Source organism: Struthio camelus, chromosome 1 (genome assembly GCF_040807025.1).
Source record: "Struthio camelus isolate bStrCam1 chromosome 1, bStrCam1.hap1, whole genome shotgun sequence".
Lineage (NCBI taxonomy): Eukaryota > Metazoa > Chordata > Aves > Struthioniformes > Struthionidae > Struthio > Struthio camelus.
In genome coordinates this window covers 212,388,629-212,409,651 of record NC_090942.1, presented here as the reverse complement: position 1 = coordinate 212,409,651, position 21,023 = coordinate 212,388,629, and the positions used below count along the sequence as shown (strand labels likewise).

Sequence of the window (21,023 nt, the reverse complement as noted above, 5' to 3'; positions counted from 1 at the left end):
TTTTATTAATAAGTACAAAACAACAAGTATGCCATCATCACCGTGGTTAGGCTCAAAATTCACAACCTCTGTGACAAGGGTAAGGTGGGACGATGACAGCATAGGCTCCAGATATCTCCTTTCCTCGTGTCACCACTTTTCCATGTGTCCTGTCTCTGTGTCCCAATCCCCATCCTGCTGCCTGCCCCCGTCATACACTCCCTCCCTCTCTGAGAGAGAGCTTTCTCTTCAGCTCTCTCAGCCCTCCCCTTTACTGCCACCGAGTGAGCACTTGCTCCTGTAAACTGCATGTAAGCACGGACAGTTTTTCTTTGGACAGAGGGACCCAAACGCAGCCGCTATGTTGTTGCTTCAGCCCTTGCACATATATGGACACGCACCTTTTCCCTTCCCTTGGGGAAACACTGACGTACCCAAGAGAGAAGTTAAAAGGGTTCAAAAGTGGCGAGGATGGCTGCAGGGTTACGAGGGACTCTGAAATTAAGTCAGAGCTGCATGATTACAAGGAAGGAAGAGGCGAGGGGAAACATGAGAGGATAATGTTCACGGGAAAGATTTTGGAAGGGACGGGCTAACTTCCCACGCTGCTGGAAGGGGCCTTTTCCAACACTCCTGCACCTCTCTTTCTTCCGGAGCAGAAATGGGCTTAGGTCCCGGCTTCTTTCACCTGCTTTCCTGTATCAACCTAAAACTGATATTGCTCACATGGGCTACATCTTGAGCACCTGAAACAAGGAATTGTTTTCATTTAGAGCAGTTTAAACTACATCCAAGGTTGGTGCGGCTCTAAAAATATCGCGCCGCTGCTTTTCTCTTCTAAGTGCACGGTAACAGTTTTGTTAGATAGTCCACGTTCCCAAAGACTAATTTGCTGCAAAAGAGTCAGGCTGTGCTGTCGTTAGCTTGGGGAGCGTGGATCGCGGGCCCTCCACGTTGGGGTCCTCCTGCTGACATATTGCAAATGGCAAGGGATTGACTGGGACTTGGCCTACAAGGTCAAAGCAGGTAGGAAGAAAGCTTTGCACCTGCGCAGCAGTCACACGAAATGCTCTGGCTCCTGGGTGCTTAATACAGAAGCAGTAACACGATCCTGAATTCAAGCTACTGACGCATACCGAGTTTAACGCTACTCGCAGCTCCTGTGACAGAAAAAGCAAGGGGACACAGAAGAAGTGAGACATGCAGAGGTGTGGAAGGAGAGGCTAGCTGCAAGAAATGGCAGTTGCTGTGTTCCCTTTTGTGTGTGAAAACCTTGCCAAGCCTTGGCACGATTTCACAAAGGTGCATTTATTGCAGGACATTGCAAAGAACACTTTCTCTTTTTTCATCTACAGTCATTGAAAGACCAGGCGATTTTTCTCACTTGGTCGCTAGCTGCTACAAGTTGAACGTGGAAGTGGGCTCCCTCGTGTGCCGCTCCAACTCATTGCCACAGGATAGGGAAACTAGTTTCTTTCCATTGCAAGGCAAGATACAGCTTTTGGAATGTCCTTTCTTTTTCTCTGGCTCTATTTGAAGACAAGCCTTCTGAGTATTCATGGCCAGAAGATGGAAGAAAAATCCTGGGCGATACAGCATTGCCAACACTTGCTGTAGTCACAAGCCGAGGTTTGACCTCTGTGCAAAGAACAGGCCCCAGTTCTCTTGTTTTTCACGCAGATAACCTAGGGGCACAGATGCAGAGAAGCCCGTCCTGCAAAGAGAGCCAAAGGCCATTTGACAAACATAAGAAGAGTTCCTTCCTGCCAAGAGTTTGCTTCCTTCCCTTTTATTATCAGCCAGCATCAAAGATGTAACTCCTTCCCGTTACCTCTGCCAGAGCTGGGCTTGTTGGTTTTATCCGGCGTGCTGGCACTGCCACTAGTAGGAGTGCAGGACTCCCCGTCTTCGCACTGTTTTAGCTCTAGCCACACCTAGGTACAGTGCTTCTACTTTTTCCCAGGGCCACTATTTATCTCACAGTGACTGTCGGCTCCACTGAAGAGATGTCTGTCTTTGCTGGCTGGAGGCTGGAGGCTGATGGAAGGGCACGGGGGCCACGTAAGTTCTTCAAGTTGCCGTGTTGTGGCCAAGCTAGTCGGTAGGACGGGGCTGTGGAAGGAAGCCTCTGTTCTCTAGGGCCAGGAGATTCCCTGCATACGTTGAGCAAAGCCTTCAGCTCCGATCGGAAACTGTCACTGAGCCAGCAATAGAGGAAAGGGTTGTAGCAGGTGCTGCTCATTGCAAACCAGTGAAAGGCGAAGTACCAGGCACTGTTGGTGCGCACGGTCTGGCTGGAGAGGAGGACAACGTAGCAATTTAAGGGAAACCAGCAGGCCGCAAAGAGGATGGCACCGAGCATCAGCATCTTGATAGTGGTCGCCGCCTTTTTGCGAAGGGCAAAGTACTGCTCAGGGGTGCCATCCCCCATGACATGGCGCAGCCCGAGTTTCTTGGCCACTGTCACGTAGGCAGCAGAGATGAGGACAAGCGGCAGGACCTAGAGCAAAATGAAGGTTGTTAAGCCTAGATACTCCCAGTAGAGGGCAGCTGGCTCGGGGAAATCTGGGAGACAGAGGCACCGCGCAACTTCCTCACTGCAATTGAAGGCGTGGGACAGCAGGTGAGAGGGCATATGCCAGGGCACTGCAGCAGGAGCAAATGAGAGAAAGAGGAGGAGGAGGGCTCATGTCATAAGACCCTGAGGCGGAGCCTTCAGTTATGCCAATGTGTCATAGCTATGGGTCCATAGTCAGGGGTCTCTGTCCCACTCTTACCAGCGTAAAAGGTGTGTTGAGAAGTGTCATCATGATGTCAGCTACGGCCAGCTTCACGATGAACAGGCCGGTGGCAGAGTGCATCCTTTGGTTGTGGATCGCAACGTGGCAGACCAGGACACTGCCGAAGAGCGAGAAGATGAGGCTACAGGAGTATGCCGCAATGAGCAGGGCTTTGGCTGTGAGATTCCGCAGTTGGGCTCCGTCTCGACTCCTGCCCACGAAGCTCTGCCAGTCAGCCAGGGTGTAGTCTTCCCAGGAAAAGACACTGGAAAAGTTTGGGAGTGCAAAAGGCTCTTCAAAACTTCTGTTAAGGGGTAACTTTCCCGATGTGGCAAAGGCATTAACTAAGGAGCCAGACAAAATGAAAAACCATTTCTGAAAAGCTGCTCTGCTCTTCCGAGTCAGAAACATGGCATTTACGATGCAGTACAGCACACGGAGTCAACAGGAGACTTGCAGAGCAGTCGTTCACTTGCCTGCGCGCTAACGCTCTTCCTGGCTGTAAACGATGCCCAAAGGCCATTGGGGAAGGCAGGACGCAACGCACGTGCCCGGCCACAGCGCTGCTCTGCTGTGCGCTCAGTATGTGCTTCTCTCTCTGCTTCTTGCTGCCTTTATACCCAGCTTCAGCAAGCTCCCGTCTTGCACAAGCTCTGAGCAAGGATCTCTGCCCATCGGGCTGCACAACATTTCTACTCTGACGTGTTCATTTCACACGCGACTACCTTCCCCCAGGGCACTACTCCAAGGTCAACGCATCTGCTCGCTAGGAGAAAGACAAAGCCACTCTCTTCAGCCTTCAGCATCCTTTCGTGCTGTGCACAGCCATTAGTGAGTTGCTGCAAATTCTGCGCTGTTTATCCACCAGCACTGGGTGGGGCAGCGGTGCTATCTTCAAAAGGAAATTCCCAATTCAAGTTCCGGCGTCGAGATCTGGCAGGCAAGCTTCGGCCTGGCCATAACAGCACAGCATCTACTAACTAGCAGACCAACAGGGCTATGGCAACAGATGGACAGCGAATAAGCAGCTGATTTGGAAGCTTTCCTCTCACTCCTCTAGCATGGCAAAGCTTTCTGTTGGCAGGGATTTTCTCCTGGCCAAGGGAATACAGATTGGATCCTCTTGGAATACAGATTGGATCCTAAGTGGTGCGTTCTAGGTTTTGTACAAATACAGGTGTAGTCACAAACAGGTGCTTGTAAGGAAAGGAGGACTAGAAGGGACGGCCCCGACCAGCGAATCCAACATGCACAGCGACAAGCAGCCGCACGCTGGGCGTTGAGCACTGAGGAGACCTGCAGTGTGTTTCTTCTCCGGCAAGGCATGAGGAACTATCAGATCAAGAGCAGAAGACCAAGAGCCAAAATAGCATATACCACAGGATGCTGAGGGCCTTCACCGCAGGCTGGTGAAGGTAAGCGCAGGTTGCAGTCTCCTTCCCTGGAGAGATTCAAAACCCACCCGGACGCAATCCTGGGCAACGTGTTCTAGATGACCCTGCTTGAGCAGCGGGGTTGGCCTAGATGATCTCCAGAGGTCCCTTCCAACCTCGGCCATTCTGTCATCCTGTCATCCTGTCGTTCTGTCCAAGTCTGCTCACAACCTTTCTCAGCTCTCGCTTTTGCTGGAGGCACCCTGACGTGGTCTCCCTTTTAGCACAGGGGAGCAGAGTCTCTCATTCGAAACACATGCCATGGGCAGTTTCCCAAGCCCTCGCCGAGCTGAAAGGCTTCATGGCCACGGCCGGGCTCTGACAGGTCGCTGCAAGCTGTGCTTCCAGCTCTTGATAAACTCGCACAACCCCTCAGGGCAGCAAAAAGTGTTTCCTGCTCTCCGTATCTCCACTCCTCGGTTGGAAATGTCCTGTTCAAACGCTCTACGGTAGAGGCTTTCAATTCACTATGAGCAACCACATGGTGAGTACTGTATGGCTTTAACAGCTTGATCAAAGGCTGCTTTAAAAATGCTTTTCTGCAGTCAGTTGGTAATTTTGGAGGTTTGTGCCCCTGCTAACAATAGCTTTAAAAGCCCCAGCCGTTTCAGAACCTGCTTTGCCTTGTAGACCTTTGACTCAGGCACGCTTGGATAATAGGTCTGTCTCCACGAGGCTGTACCGGAAGACCATGGCTGCGTCTGGAAAACTGGTGCGTGTGCACCACGTCTGGAGGGGAGGAAAGCTTAGCGTGCTTTTTGGGTCAGCCTGGCAGGAAATCTCCTCAGTGCTGCAGGCTGCAGGAGCTGCCATTTGCTCTGCAAGCTGAGAGAAGGGAGAGAAGGAAAGGAGAAGAGCTCAGAGGGCAGGACGAGCGCTCTGCCCACTCCCCCTGTGCTCCCTGTGCTGCTGGCCAGCACTGTGCAACGCAATCAGTTGGGGATGTCCGCCGGGCACTGCCAGGACAGGACAGCCCTGCCTGCCAGAAGAGCTCCAGCACAAAGGACCCAACTCTTTCTGCCGGCTGTCCTACATGCCAGCTGAGCATGGGTGGGAATGTCAAGTGAGGCCCTTTTGCCCTGGGCTCTGCCTGGGCCGCAACAGCTGCCAGGCAGGCGACACTTGCAAGGTGGCTGCTCACCCACCAGCAGCTCTGGGGAGCCCCTCCAGAGCACCTGGGGCGGCCACCAGTGTTTGGCCAGCGACAGGAGTGCCCCTCCGTCCCCAGGCTGGCGTGGGCTAAGGAAGGACATCCCGGGGCAGCAAGGGGGGCAGCGAAGGTGCTTCAGGGCCGCCAGGAGAGCGCTGCGCGTGCCCTGGGGCACGGAGAGGCAGCCCTTCCCAGGCGGGGGCAGCGCCTCCGTATGCAGGCTCCGAGCAGGCTGCTGGCGCAGCGGCTGCCCGGAGCAGCTCTGCTCTCACCGTCTCCTCAGCTCCGACCTCCAGCTGCGCAGGCCTTCAGGGCTGGCGGTGCAACGGGCACCCAGCTGCTCTTCTTCAGCTGGCCCATCCTGCTCGTTCTCCTCACAGCATGGCAGGTCCACCAGCTGGGCCTTTTCCTTTTGCTGCCAGAGAAAAAGTGACCCAAGCTGAGGCTTCCCCGGCAAGAGCAAGGAGGAAGAGGACAGCAAGAGCTCGGAGACGTTGGTTGGCGGGAGCCTCCCCCGGCTGGGGGTGTAGCTGGCCGAGGCTCTTTGCTGCCAGAGCACCGCTCCTGTGGCCGAGCATAGCAGCGGGGAGCTGCATCCTCAAGGCCGTGCACGTGGCTGTGCGAGCTGGGGCTGCATCGGGGAGCACACAGGCAGCCTGAGTGGGGAATGCTTATTTACCAGCTGCCTTTCGGCCTGCTGCCACTGCTGCTCCATCCTCTCTAGCAGCTGCTGGTCGATGAGGATGGTTTGCCCGAGTGCCTGAAGGAGGGAGAGAGAAAGAACCCAAGCCTGAGAGTGGCTGGAGCCAGAAGCTGCCGGGGCTTGCCTTTGCCTTTGCCTTTGCCTTGGTGCGTGCCGCGAGGCGTCGCGGTCGGAGCCCGCGGGGCCTGTGGAGCTGGAAATGAGAACAAGCGGGCGCAGACAGATTTTGCCCTGCAAGCCACTGCAGCTTCAGAGGCACCAGATGCCCTTTGCCTTCCGGGTGATGACAGCACGAGCCACCCTCTGCCCCCACAGCAGCACGTGAGGCCTGGCTGCCTGCTGCATGCGGCCAGAGAGCCCCGAGACCCGCGTGGCCGGGTGCGCGTGGAAGGGGAGCTGCGCCGAGGCACTAGCAAGGCCGAGCACAAACGAGAAGGCAGCTGTGGCAAGAGCTGCCTGTGGTCGCCGGGAGTAGGGAGGTGGCCAGCATGTCCTTGCTGCTGAGCAGAGGCCCTCTGCACTGTCTGGCTCAGGACTGTGCATGCCGGGGCGCACGCATGAGCAGCCTTGTGTGGGACTAGGGGCAAGAGCCTGTGTTGGGCGGCTCTGCTACCTGAAGGCGCAGCTTTTGCTCTTCATTGCCTTGCCGAGGGCCTTCCTCGGTGGCTGCCTCGTGCTGCAGCGCTGGCACGGATGCCTGTGAAACGAGAAAACACGTGTTGCTGCGAGTGACGACGACATGGCGAGACCAGGGAAGTACCTTCTCAAAGGTGGAGGAAGAGTGAGGAAAAGAGTCTTCTCAGCAAGACGGCCATGTGGAAGGGGTTGTTTCTAGGTGTCTTAGCCGTGCTTGCCTTGCACGCGTGCAAGCAGCAAAGCGCCGGCCTGGGCTGGGAGCTGGCAGGCGCAGGCGGCAAAGAGCCTGCTGGGAGGGAGACGGGAGGCCTGCAGAAGCTGGCAGGGCCAAGCCCGCTGCCGGGCAGCTGGAGTGGGAGCCCAGGGAGCAGGGCACCGGGGTTTGTGGGGTGAGCTCTGGGAGCTGCGCATCTGCACCAGCTTACCTCTGCAGAGCTGGTCTTCTTGAAGACGCTCGCCAAGGCTTGAAGGCCTTTGGCGAGCTCCATTTCTGGAAGGAAAAAGCCCAAGGTGAAAAGAGACACCGCAGCCCACAAGGGTTTGGGCCTGCTGATGGGGCGCCCTCTGACAAAACCCCCAAGGACAGCAAGAGCAGGCACAGACGTTCAGGCCTGCTCTTGCCAGCCCTCCTTGCCTCGGTGGACAGCCCTCCTTGCCTCGGTGGGGAGCTCTTCCACCCCCACGCAGGCAAGGACAAAGCCGCGGGCAGAAAGGCTTTTGTCCCGTGTCCTGCGCACCAGGTGAGCCAGAGAGCCTGGTGTCAACTGCCCAGGCGGGCTGCCAGCCTGGGGCTCAGGCCAGGGGGCACCCGCCAACCCTCTGTTCCCTCTCCACGTGCACAGTGAGGTCGGAAAGCTCTTCCCTTCCAACAAAAGACCCTGTCTTCCCTTCACGCTTGGCTCTGCGGCCGTCAGCGGGAGCCCAGTCCCGCTGTGCACCAGACCTCACCCTCCAGCCCTGGCGGCCTACCCAGGGCGATGGCTTGGTCCATGTAGGCGGCCAGGTCCTTGACGTATTTGCAGATGTATCGGACGGCCGCCTCTATGTCCTCGTCGCAGCTTGGCTCCGAGGCACAGCCTTCTGCTGCAGGGGGTTGCTCTGTGACAGGGGGGCGAGGAGGAAGATGGGAGGAGAGGAGAGCCCAACTGATCGGTGCTCCTGCCAAGCACAGCCGTTGCCTCCCCTACGCGCTGCAAATGCCGTGGAGTTTCCCAAAGCACCAGAGGAGCCAGGAAAACAGCAGCAGCAGCAGCAGGGCAGGATGGCCTTGCTGAGTCCTGGCAGGGCTTCCCGTTCCTGACCCGTCTGCCCATGGCCTGCCTTGCAGGCAGCCCCCAGATCCCTGCTTGCGCATCTGCCCCAGCAGGCCCCAGATCCCTCCTGGGATCAGCGGGTGCTGGCGCCCTGCAGGCACTGCCCGCTGCCAGCAGCAGCCTGGGTCATGTCTGTTGGGGCTCTTCTCCTGGGCATCTTTTGTCACCTCTGTCAACCCTGCTGCAGGAAACCGCTTCCCCAAGGCATCCTGGGCACCCCACACCCACGCTACCTCCCAAGGCCTTCTCACGGCTATGTCCAGGTTGTCCAGGAAGGGATGCCCTTTGCTGCCAGCTGCTTGGCTCAGCCCAGCACCCCTGCATGCCCATGTCGTGCCAGCCTTGTTGCGTGGGCACCCAGGCAGCTCGGGGCTTACCCGTCTCGCCGGTGTCTTCCCCACAAGGCATGCCCCTTTCCTCAGGGCTGGGCACCCCTGCGTCGAGGCTCTCCTCGGCCTTTGTGGGCACCCCTGCGTCGAGGCTCTCCTTGGCCTTTGTGGACAAGGGCGGGAAAGACAAGGGCTCAGAGAGGAAGGAGAGAAGGTGTGGAGGCGATGGATCTCGAGGGAGGCTGGGGGCTCTGGCAGGCAGAGCCAGATGGCAAGCCAGGGCTGCTGGGGCTGTTGCGGCGGTGCTTGCAGCTTCCCGGGCGCGGCCCCTGCTCCAACAGGAGGCGTTTGGGACGTGCATGGAAGGCAGCCTTTCCACAGCTGCTCCTCCCAACTGCTGCCCAGGCGCTCTCTGCCTTTGGGACTGAGCTGCCTGCTGCCTTTCTCCTCCGCTGGCCAACGGCAGGAGGGCGAGCAGGCAGCAGGCCAAGGCTGGGTGCAGCCGGGCCGGGCCGGGAGGGGAGCGGGGACCCTGTGCCCTGGGCTTGGGGGCTCTGCCGCTTGCCAAGGCGGGCACGGGTGTCGCCGCAGGGGCCAGCTGAGACCTGTGTGACGGGGGCTGCCCTCACTCACCAGGTGTTGGCCGCTGACTGGGCCGGAGGCACTGGTGCTGCTCTCCCCTTGCTCGTCCACAAGGCCCGTGGGCACGCTGCAGCGACGGGAAGGGCAAGGCAGTGAGCAGAAGGGTGCAGATGACAGACTCAGGCCTCCTCCAAAGTGCAGCCGGCTGGTGTGCCGGGCACAGCCCTGGGGCCACCACAGTTTGCCTCGCACTCCCGACTGCCGGGGGGCTCAGGCCAGCTTCTCCTGGCCTTGTGGGCAGTGCGGGTGGAGGAGGAGAGCTGAGCTGAGGCTCAGCCCTGAGGAGGGCCAGGAGAGGCAGCTCGAGGTGAGCTCGAGCAGGCTGTGATGTGCCTCGCCTGGATGGGGGCCCAGTGCAGCGCGTGTGCTTTGGGCAGGGCCATGCGGGGAGGATGTGTGTGCCGGCTGGCTGGCTGGCTGGCCCGAGGGCATGCTGGGGTCCACTGAGGAACAGGGGGAACGATCTGTAGGAGAGAGCTGGACAGAAATGGCTTACATGGCAGCAAGGGTCTCCATGGGCTTCTGGGCCTTCTTGCCTTTCTTCTTGCTGGAGCAAGACTGGCTGGCTGGCAACGGAAGGAGTGCAAAACCCCCAGGTATGAGCGCCGGTGCCTGGCTGCCCCGGCAGGAGCACTGAGGGTCTCAGGGCTGCTGTGGGCAGGGGCCCTCCATCCCTGCCTGGGCTCCCTGCTCCAAGAAGCCCCTCGGAGGGGCCTTGACTCAAGGCAGGCAGCGTACCTCCTGGGGAAGCCACCTGCCTGCCCTTAGGATGTTGCTCGAGGAGGCTGGGGCAGGCCGAGCGCCCCTCAGCCATCTCTCCCCGCTGGGCTGCCCTGCTCTGCCAAGGGAGGGATCCCCAGCGGCATGTGGAGAGCTGCTGGCTCTGAGGACTTTCTTACCCGCAGAGCATCTGCCCAGCTGCCAGAGACGAGAAGACAGGCCCCTCAGCCAGGTCTTCCTTGCCTTCCGAGCTGGCCACGCGCGGGGCAGGCCGTGCTCGTCAGGCTGGCTGGGCTCCCCCCAGAGCAGCGCAGAAGAGGACGAGGGAGCTGCTGCGCCCGAAAGCGCCGCAGCAGCCTCGCGGCTCTCGCAGTCCAGCTCCTCGCGCCAGTGCCTCTCGGGGAGCTGGAATCGGACTCTCTTGGGGGGGTTGTTTGTCCTCCCGTCCTTACGCAGCATGGCTGCGACGACGATGACTCAGAGCCCACAGGCTCTGAGTCGGCGATGCCAAAGGGAAAACACAAGTGGTGAAAGTGCTGCTCCAGGTCCCAAGGTGCAACCGCAGAGCAGACCCTCTCAGCACCTCCCACCTCCTCGGTTGCCCAAGCAGTGCAGCACCACACCAGCAGCTCCTGGCAACGTGATCAAGGCCACTGTGACCCGTGAGCGGCAGCGCTGAGGCGTGAGGGAGCAAAGGCTGCTGGGAAACTCCAGAACCACCCAACTGGCTTTGATATGCAAATATGCCAGGGACACGTGCCCAAGCGCCGATGGTGGGAACACGCGGGAGGCTCTCTCGGAGCAAAGCTGAATGCATTGCCGTAGCGCAGCCCACGGCAGATGGCTGGGGAGCTGGTCTGCCAGGGCGGCGAGGTGCTCTCTCCTTGCCCAGGCCCCGCAGGCTTGCTGAGCGCAAGTCTTCCCGCCTCAGCTGCTCCCTGATGGCCTCTGCACAGCAAAGCCCTGCAGCAGTGCTGGGAAGGGCACCTGACCCTGCCTTGGGCTCCCCGTGGCCTCTCCTCACCTTCTCCCTAGACCTCACGTCCCTCAGAGCTCCCTGCTCTGAGCGCATCTTCGTTGCCCTGTGCAGCGCTCTGCCTAACAGTGTCTCGAGGCTCCAAGAGGTTCCTTCGGAAGGTGGCTTGCAAGTTACACGAACGAGAAGCATCCTTTTTACAACAGCATGCTGTGAGGGAGAAACAGTGTCTTGTCCTTGTACAAGCACGTTGATCATTAGAAGAAATATCTTTCTACGCACACCACTTTCCCCTCTGAAATTAAAGATCCTGTCTTTATCTTCTGTCAGGCTATTTGACAACGGCTGCAGTTTAACAGAAAAACGTACCGTCTATGAATTTGACAGTTAACGGAGAAAACCAACAACATCCTTGTGAAGAAGGTAAACCAAACCAAACAGACTTTGAAATGACTCCTTTCTGACACCTTTGCTAAAGGTCTTTGCCCAGCATGTGCCTGCAGCCTTAGAAGACAGACTCCCCTTAAGATCTTAATGAAGCAGTGAATTAGCTATTTGTCTCCAGTCTCTCTAACAAAATAGGTGTAATTTGGGTAGCAACATAAAGAAGCAAAGCACATTAAAATCTTAATCCCTTTGATTCAATGCAGTCCATACAAGTGACATGCACTGTTTCTTTAACACAGATAGCTCAAAAAAGGCAGCCGCTTGTCTAGTGCATAGGTTATTATTCTAATGGCTTTGACAGCTCTTACTGTTTACCTTCATTAAGAGTACCAAACTGCGTCCCAAAACCTGAAGTGAGCATACTGCTCTGGGAATTGCTAACTGAGTTGTACCCTAGGAATTCCAAAGGCTTGATCATTGCTACAGAAGTCCTCGGGAAGCGTGAGCCTCCTTTAAGTTCACTTCGGCAGAATGCTGGCAGACCAAGTAGCAACAGTCACATTCAGCGAGAGCCACAGACAGCAACACGACCGGCAACCGCCTACCTTTGGGGGAGAAGGCAAAACAACGCAAAAGCATGGCTGCTGCTCCTCGCTGTGTTTAGTGCGTCTCTGACGTGCTGGGGGCTTAGCTGATAAATTCTTCTGGCTTCTTCCTGGAAAAGCTCCATCTTGGCAATTGACATCTTGGCACTTCTTTGTTTTGAGGTGGCGGGGGAGAGAAAAGGCAAAGAAGCAGCAGGTCTAGCTCTTCTAGCAGGTCCAATAGCAGTTGTTTCCTCGCTGTCAACACACTATTCCGTGTTGAAAGTCTCGTGTGGAGAAGTATTTGGAAAAACAGCAATGACGCTTCAGGAGGGCCGCGGTAAGAGAGAGCTGGAAACCATCAACTAAGAGAAAGTAGGAGGCAACGTCTTGCCCTTTCCTGGCTCAACTCCTTAGTTCTTCAAGCAGCATTCCTTGCACAGTTGCAGGGTTCCAGCCCCTGCATCTTATTTAGAAGGGTAGGAAGCTGATAATGCAATTCAGCCTGAAGTCTAGGGCTTACGGAGCAGAAGTCATGGGTTTAGTTCTCCCGGGAAGCTGGAAGTACCACCACATTTTCCAGTGCTAACCCTGAACACTCTGGGCAGTACGGTATCTTTGGGTCAAATTGCTACTCTTTAGAGTTTTGAACTGTAACGGTACCAAAATTGCAAATAAGTACAAAGTTCGTTGTTCTGGCCAAATCCATGTCCTTTTCCATACCTGCATCCTACCCTGAATTTACTCCTCCGGAAAACTCAAGTCCCAAAAGAATGACCTTTTCTATAAAAGATATGACTCTGTTGTTTACATTCCCATCTGAAAAAGCATCTGAAAGGCTTTTGGAAGCTTCACACAGAATTAGCAGTTTCAGGCAGTACTTCTTCAAAAAGCTTGTAAAATGTTAGACACTCTCTGCATCGAGTAACGCGACACACACATCGTACTGAATGCAGTGCCACCAAATTAAGCCATGCCACAGAAGTGGAGATTTAAGGCAAACCATCGTTTACAGAAAAGCATCGTACAGAGTAGGCTTCGTATACTGCTCTCCATTTCCTTCAGTGGCCTCTCTGATCTAGCGAGCCTGAAATCATTTAGTTCTTCTTGATGCTGCAGTGCTCTTGAAGGGGTCAAATTCCTCCTGCAATTTGTAAATAGATATGCATTACTCAAACCGTCATGCATTCCGAGCCACAGAGAGGGAGCTCCTCTTTAGATTAGCAAAATGTTGTCATTAGGGGCAGAACATACTTCAGATGAAGTCATATTCATCTACACCTCATGAGGTAATAAGAAATGCAAGAATCAAGGTACTGTTTTTGTACATTCAGGAAGACATGCAGCTTTGTATTTCAGGTACCAACAGACAGTAGAGTGGACAGAAGGAAGAAACATTTCACATAATCTGCCAACGTCTGACATCCCTAAGGCCGGGATCCCGGCCACACAGGACAACCGCAGAGTCCATGACAACAGGCAGCACAGTGCTTACAGCAGAGCCTGTATTGTAGTCAGTGTAAAGCTGGGAATAAAGGACATGCTACCCGTTTACTGATTGCAGAGTAAACTCTTCCTGGCAGTTCCCATACATACGGGAAGAACGGGCAGCTGAATTGTTGAGGGCACAGGGGTTTGTTTGGTGTGTTGGTTTTCTAAAGGATTCACACGATTTGGAGCGATTAAGAGCCCAGGAAATAAGTCAAAGGACATAGCCAAGCACGCGGACAGACTGCCCATAGCATGCAGTAGCCTCCCCTGTTCCACACTTCTCAGGAACGACAACGAGACATCCAGAAGTGAGGGGAAAAAACAGATTGGCTATCTGCTTGAGGTCCCTTCTAGCCTTACATATGTGTGACAATCCTGCACCTGTTTTTATTAAAAATTGCTTGCCCTAATGTAGTGCTGTTAGTAAAAAGACCACACCAGTTTATTCTGAGGTGCTTTCTTCAAGCAGCTGTAAAACAGTAAACGAAAGACACGGACAAGAACTAGACAGAGAGAAGACCACTGTATCCCCTACCTCCTCTGAGTCGAATTCAACTCCTCGAGATGCTTGGCTTGGTGAAGCCCTTCTACTAAGTGAAGATGTAGTGGGCAACCTTGCAACGTACACAAAGAGGAGAAGGGAGGGGGAGAAAAAGTTACCATGTGCAGTTCTCAAATAGGAGACATTCCAGCAGCTTTAACTCCGATCTGCTCCATCAGTACAGAGCTTAAGAATGAATGGAAATCGCAGTGTGCAGAGGGAGCCAGTTTTACACATACTGATGAAGTGTGAAACTCTGCCCTAGCTTCTCTCAGTCAACACATCAGCTTCCTGTCACATGGAGATCATGCACATCAGTAGGTAACCAAAGGTCATCTAAGTTCTCTAAACACTGCTCCGAATTTTTTGAAAATCTGTTTGTCCAAAGAGTGAACCCCAGCCCCAGATTCTACTGCTTCGCAATCAGAAGTAACGCAGTCATGGCAGACTTCTTAACAAAAGACACGTACCAACCTGTGATTTCCTCTGGAAGAAGGAACAACTGGAATTCCTTCTACGTCGGAGTCCTCATCTCTAACATCCTGAAAAAACAGAAAAGAGGCAGGCCTTTTATAAAGTTTGTAGACCAAATTTTTCATTCTCCCAGAGATACAGCACATAAAGTTTGAGGAGAGTGCCTTTCCTGGGGGAGGGGAGAAGGGGACCCAAATTGAATACCTACTTAGCTGTAGCACACACTTGAGGGGGCTCCAGGCTGGAACTGTACAGTGTGCAGCTCCAGCAGAAGTGTGGCTCTCGACCTTGCAAATCCCCAAAGGAGCACGCAGGCCTATAGCTCTGCACGTCTTAGACTACGGACTCTTCACAAGTACAACGCGGTCTTTGTATTTTTCGGAGAGACCCACTACCAAAACCAAAAAAACCCCAACAACAAAGAACGAACGTGCAGACCCTTGCTGCTGCAACCAGCAGCTTTGGGAACTTGTGCTGGTTTACGCTGAAGTTTTGACCAGCTACTTGTTTCCAGATCAGAAGGTAGCAGAAGGCAGCTCTGCAGCTGTACTCCTGCCAGATGCTTCTCACCTCTGAGTAAGACTTAGATGAATTCCAGGAGGGCTGTGGTTGCAACGACCTAAAGGCGAGAGTAAAACAAAGGCAGTATTTTTAAGGGGCTCGCGTGACAACATGCAAACAGTGTCATGTAGATCTTGTCACACCAAAACCTGCTGAGCAGGCATGTCTTCTGTAGAGGACTGAAAACGCACACCCATGCACACAAACCCCCTCCTCCCCCCCCACACACACAAAGCAAGACAAGCCAAGGTCCTTGGCCGATAAAAGAGAAATTAAGCCCTTCTGAGAACCTGACGGCTCCAAGGATCTGACCTCCGCAGGCATTAGCAAGTGCTTGCCCGTCTGACTGCCAAACCCACAGAAACTTTGGGTTGGATGAAGAGAGACTAGGAATGGAATTGATTGTCCTGTACGTCTCACATTTAATGGACACAGTGATGCACTGGGTAAGCCCGATGATGTCTAGGCAGTATTTTAGGTCACTGGCTGAGGCTTTTGCATGTTAATTTTGCAGTATCTGTCAAAGAAAAGGAATAGCTATACCCTAGTGCCACAGGAGGTAAAATAAATGTGCCAGGAACATCGACCTGGAACGGGCAGTGGGCAACATCTTCCTGCATACTGTACCCAGTTGCTTCAGGAAGAAGAAGAAGGCGACTTAATAAGCTCTACTCGATGCAGAACGTTGGCAGCCGTTAAAAAGTAGACATGACAGACATGACAGACAGCAGTCAAACTGCTAAACACAGGCTAACACACTCTTTACATCAGGGCAGAGCGCTTTGACCAGTGCTTTGATAAGACCTCAACCTAGATGACACGGCAGCAGAAGACCTGTGGTATGACAACAGGAGAGCAACAGAGTTCCAGTACGTTGCACATACCATTCCCCTTCCTTTACCGCAACAGGAAGACGGTCTGTAGCTATGAGGATGCTCCAAATGAGGCCACAGCAGGCAGTGCCTTTGCCTAAGATTAATGGAAGCAGGAGCAAGATTCTGAGGGAGAAGATAACTTAATAATTGTTGTCTCCTAGAGAATATTACAGGTCTGTCCAAAAACGAATTCCTTGTTGTCAATCAAGAGGAACCTGAGGGGCGTAATGCCTCAGCAGCCAGCATCCCTTGACCTCTGCATCACACACCAGTGATGCTGGCCAAGCCAGTCTTGATGCTTGTGAAGCTGTGAGTATGAGAGTGGGAGTGGGGAGAATCCGCTTGCTTCGAAAGTCAAACGAAACAAAATGATCTTCCCTTTCCATAATGTCTCCCACTGAGCCCTGATGCATTATATCCCTGTAGGGAAAAGAAAAGCTTCCCGACAGCATGATGCTGACGGTGCTGCAGAGTAACCAGTCCCTTTTCACACCAAAGTCCTCTCACAGACTGTCCTTCTTGCTAATCTGTCTTTCCAAGGCGAATTACTCAACCACCGGTCTGATGGTTGCACATCCCTGCACAATATGTAAGGAACAAGAAGTCAAGCTCCACCAAGCAGACAAATATACACACAGAAGGCAAAATGGAAGAAGATGATCTCTGCCCCGTGCACATACCGCCGCATTCCCTCGTCACTCCGACCAGCTTTTCGCATGCACCAAGATGGCATCTGAAGGCGGTGTAAATAACCTTATTTACATTTTAAAGGAATGCCTCTGATCAGCAGCCCAGCTGAGGTAGGATGCAAACATCCCCACAAAGTCCGGATGCCCACTTTAAATTGCCTAGGGTGTTATGTTGTTGCAATAGCTGTATACTGCGCTGCCTGGGCTCAAAGCACAGCCCCCACTGATTTCAGCAGCGCTGCTGGACGCAAACTCTTCCTCCAGAATCCCCAGTCAGACAGGAAGCAAATGAAGAATACATAATTAGCAAACGCTCCTCAGACGTTTCCCTGTAGCGCATTAGGTACATTACAGCACAGCGTGTGAAATACAGGCAGGGAAACAAATCAGCTGGCAAGGGCACCGCTTCAACTGCTTTCACCGTGAGCTTGTCCTTCTCCTGCCTTGTCGTGTCCTGCTTGCTCTAAAACTCTGCCTTGTACTGGGCCCCTTCAGCTCAGTCCTCGATGAGAGCATTCAGGAACTCCGTCCGATGCACCTCCTCTTCTCTCTGTAGCAGGTCCATCTCTCTGGTCGCCTGCACTTCACTGGACTTGTCATTCTTCCTCTCTGCCTGGATCCGGTGGGGCATGGGGCGGAACTGGGAGGAGAGAGGTTTTCTGCGGTCAGCGCTGGGGGACAGGATCCAGGGTTATGCCTGCGGGAGCCCTGCTCCGAGCTAGCTGGAGCAAGCACGTGGGTGCCTGGACCTCCGAGGGTTTTGTGTATTGGTGTTCTGGCAAGATTCTCCATATGTGCTTACTCAGAGGATGATAACTGCACCCAAAGACAGAGCATATTCCCTTAGATGGCAAAAGGCTCCCTTCAGCTTCAGAAAGAACATCCTACCTGAGTCCACACCAGAATCCCTTGGTCCCACACAAAGCTAAATACGAGACTCCCGTCCCAGAAGCTCTTCTAGGCGTCACATGGGCACATGCTTGAGAGCAACTGCACCACGTGTACTGGAAGGGAAAGAAAGGAAGGAAGGAAGAAACGGAAGCAGAAACAAAGAAAGGACTTAAAGCACAGAGAGATGCATCCAGAATGCAAAGGAAGATTTATTCCTCACTGCTGTGATGGACTTGAGAGCAGCAGAGTCGTATTTTGGAAATTCCTTGCATTAGTTTTCTGAGTGGGAGTGACCGAGGCGTGAGCTCACTCAACCCTTCGCAGCCAGCAGGTGATGCCGACATGAGAGACCCCACTGGAGTGCTCATCTGGCTGGCGCCATGAGCACCGCATGTTCCTTCACAGGAGCGAAAATGCTCTGAAGGATCACAGTAGAAGATCACATTACGAGTAAAACTCTGTTGTTGTTAATTCAAGGTTTTTATTAATAAGTACAAAACAACAAGTATGCCATCATCACCGTGGTTAGGCTCAAAATTCACAACCTCTGTGACAAGGGTAAGGTGGGACGATGACAGCATAGGCTCCAGATATCTCCTTTCCTCGTGTCACCACTTTTCCATGTGTCCTGTCTCTGTGTCCCAATCCCCATCCTGCTGCCTGCCCCTGTCATACACTCCCTCCCTCTCTGAGAGAGAGCTTTCTCTTCAGCTCTCTCAGCCCTCCCCTTTACTGCCACCGAGTGAGCACTTGCTCCTGTAAACTGCATGTAAGCACGGACAGTTTTTCTTTGGACAGAGGGACCCAAACGCAGCCGCTATGTTGTTGCTTCAGCCCTTGCACATATATGGACACGCACCTTTTCCCTTCCCTTGGGGAAACACTGACGTACCCAAGAGAGAAGTTAAAAGGGTTCAAAAGTGGCGAGGATGGCTGCAGGGTTACGAGGGACTCTGAAATTAAGTCAGAGCTGCATGATTACAAGGAAGGAAGAGGCGAGGGGAAACATGAGAGGATAATGTTCACGGGAAAGATTTTGGAAGGGACGGGCTAACTTCCCACGCTGCTGGAAGGGGCCTTTTCCAACACTCCTGCACCTCTCTTTCTTCCGGAGCAGAAATGGGCTTAGGTCCCGGCTTCTTTCACCTGCTTTCCTGTATCAACCTAAAACTGATATTGCTCACATGGGCTACATCTTGAGCACCTGAAACAAGGAATTGTTTTCATTTAGAGCAGTTTAAACTACATCCAAGGTTGGTGCGGCTCTAAAAATATCGCGCCGCTGCTTTTCTCTTCTAAGTGCACGGTAACAGTTTTGTTAGATAGTCCACGTTCCCAAAGACTAATTTGCTGCAAAAGAGTCAGGCTGTGCTGTCGTTAGCTTGGGGAGCGTGGATCGCGGGCCCTCCACGTTGGGGTCCTCCTGCTGACATATTGCAAATGGCAAGGGATTGACTGGGACTTGGCCTACAAGGTCAAAGCAGGTAGGAAGAAAGCTTTGCACCTGCGCAGCAGTCACACGAAATGCTCTGGCTCCTGGGTGCTTAATACAGAAGCAGTAACACGATCCTGAATTCAAGCTGCTGACGCATACCGAGTTTAACGCTACTCGCAGCTCCTGTGACAGAAAAAGCAAGGGGACACAGAAGAAGTGAGACATGCAGAGGTGTGGAAGGAGAGGCTAGCTGCAAGAAATGGCAGTTGCTGTGTTCCCTTTTGTGTGTGAAAACCTTGCCAAGCCTTGGCACGATTTCACAAAGGTGCATTTATTGCAGGACATTGCAAAGAACACTTTCTCTTTTTTCATCTACAGTCATTGAAAGACCAGGCGATTTTTCTCACTTGGTCGCTAGCTGCTACAAGTTGAACGTGGAAGTGGGCTCCCTCGTGTGCCGCTCCAACTCATTGCCACAGGATAGGGAAACTAGTTTCTTTCCATTGCAAGGCAAGATACAGCTTTTGGAATGTCCTTTCTTTTTCTCTGGCTCTATTTGAAGACAAGCCTTCTGAGTATTCATGGCCAGAAGATGGAAGAAAAATCCTGGGCGATACAGCATTGCCAACACTTGCTGTAGTCACAAGCCAAGGTTTGACCTCTGTGCAAAGAACAGGCCCCAGTTCTCTTGTTTTTCACGCAGATAACCTAGGGGCACAGATGCAGAGAAGCCCGTCCTGCAAAGAGAGCCAAAGGCCATTTGACAAACATAAGAAGAGTTCCTTCCTGCCAAGAGTTTGCTTCCTTCCCTTTTATTATCAGCCAGCATCAAAGATGTAACTCCTTCCCGTTACCTCTGCCAGAGCTGGGCTTGTTGGTTTTATCCGGCGTGCTGGCACTGCCACTAGTAGGAGTGCAGGACTCCCCGTCTTCGCACTGTTTTAGCTCTAGCCACACCTAGGTACAGTGCTTCTACTTTTTCCCAGGGCCACTATTTATCTCACAGTGACTGTCGGCTCCACTGAAGAGATGTCTGTCTTTGCTGGCTGGAGGCTGGAGGCTGATGGAAGGGCACGGGGGCCACGTAAGTTCTTCAAGTTGCCGTGTTGTGGCCAAGCTAGTCGGTAGGACGGGGCTGTGGAAGGAAGCCTCTGTTCTCTAGGGCCAGGAGATTCCCTGCATACGTTGAGCAAAGCCTTCAGCTCCGATCGGAAACTGTCATTGAGCCAGCAATAGAGGAAAGGGTTGTAGCAGGTGCTGCTCATTGCAAACCAGTGAAAGGCGAAGTACCAGGCACTGTTGGTGCGCACGGTCTGGCTGGAGAGGAGGACAACGTAGCAATTTAAGGGAAACCAGCAGGCCGCAAAGAGGATGGCACCGAGCATCAGCATCTTGATAGTGGTCGCCGCCTTTTTGCGAAGGGCAAAGTACTGCTCAGGGGTGCCATCCCCCATGACATGGCGCAGCCCGAGTTTCTTGGCCACTGTCACGTAGGCAGCAGAGATGAGGACAAGCGGCAGGACCTAGAGCAAAATGAAGGTTGTTAAGCCTAGATACTCCCAGTAGAGGGCAGCTGGCTCGGGGAAATCTGGGAGACAGAGGCACCGCGCAACTTCCTCACTGCAATTGAAGGCGTGGGACAGCAGGTGAGAGGGCATATGCCAGGGCACTGCAGCAGGAGCAAATGAGAGAAAGAGGAGGAGGAGGGCTCATGTCATAAGACCCTGAGGCGGAGCCTTCAGTTATGCCAATGTGTCATAGCTATGGGTCCATAGTCAGGGGTCTCTGTCCCACTCTTACCAGCGTAAAAGGTGTGTTGAGAAGTGTCATCATGATGTCAGCTACGGCCAGCTTCACGATGAACAGGCCGGTGGCAGAGTGCATCCTTTGGTTGTGGATCGCAACGTGGCAGACCAGGACACTGCCGAAGAGCGAGAAGATGAGGCTACAGGAGTATGCCGCAATGAGCAGGGCTTTGGCTGTGAGATTCCGCAGTTGGGCTCCGTCTCGACTCCTGCCCACGAAGCTCTGCCAGTCAGCCAGGGTGTAGTCTTCCCAGGAAAAGACACTGGAAAAGTTTGGGAGTGCAAAAGGCTCTTCAAAACTTCTGTTAAGGGGTAACTTTCCCGATGTGGCAAAGGCATTAACTAAGGAGCCAGACAAAATGAAAAAGCATTTCTGAAAAGCTGCTCTCCTCTTCCGAGTCAGAAACATGGCATTTACGATGCAGTACAGCACACGGAGTCAACAGGAGACTTGCAGAGCAGTCGTTCACTTGCCTGCGCGCTAACGCTCTTCCTGGCTGTAAACGATGCCCAAAGGCCATTGGGGAAGGCAGGACGCAACGCACGTGCCCGACCACAGCGCTGCTCTGCTGTGCGCTCAGTATGTGCTTCTCTCTCTGCTTCTTGCTGCCTTTATACCCAGCTTCAGC

General features: G+C 53.8%; 1 long non-coding RNA gene and 2 pseudogenes across 1 annotated transcript; all 3 read right to left on the bottom strand.

The window, feature by feature from the left end:
• LOC138065642 (G-protein coupled receptor 83-like) lies at positions 1-7,136 on the bottom strand (annotated as a pseudogene).
• A 4,144-nt stretch (positions 7,137-11,280) lies between these two features.
• LOC138065641 (uncharacterized) lies at positions 11,281-14,189 on the bottom strand. The gene is made up of 3 exons (XR_011138736.1): positions 14,139-14,189; positions 13,659-13,737; positions 11,281-12,776 (listed from the first exon to the last, which is right to left on the bottom strand). It is a non-coding gene; the product is annotated as an uncharacterized lncRNA (long non-coding RNA).
• A 5,061-nt stretch (positions 14,190-19,250) lies between these two features.
• LOC138065640 (G-protein coupled receptor 83-like) lies at positions 19,251-20,770 on the bottom strand (annotated as a pseudogene).
• Between the last annotated feature and the right edge of the window lie 253 nt (positions 20,771-21,023).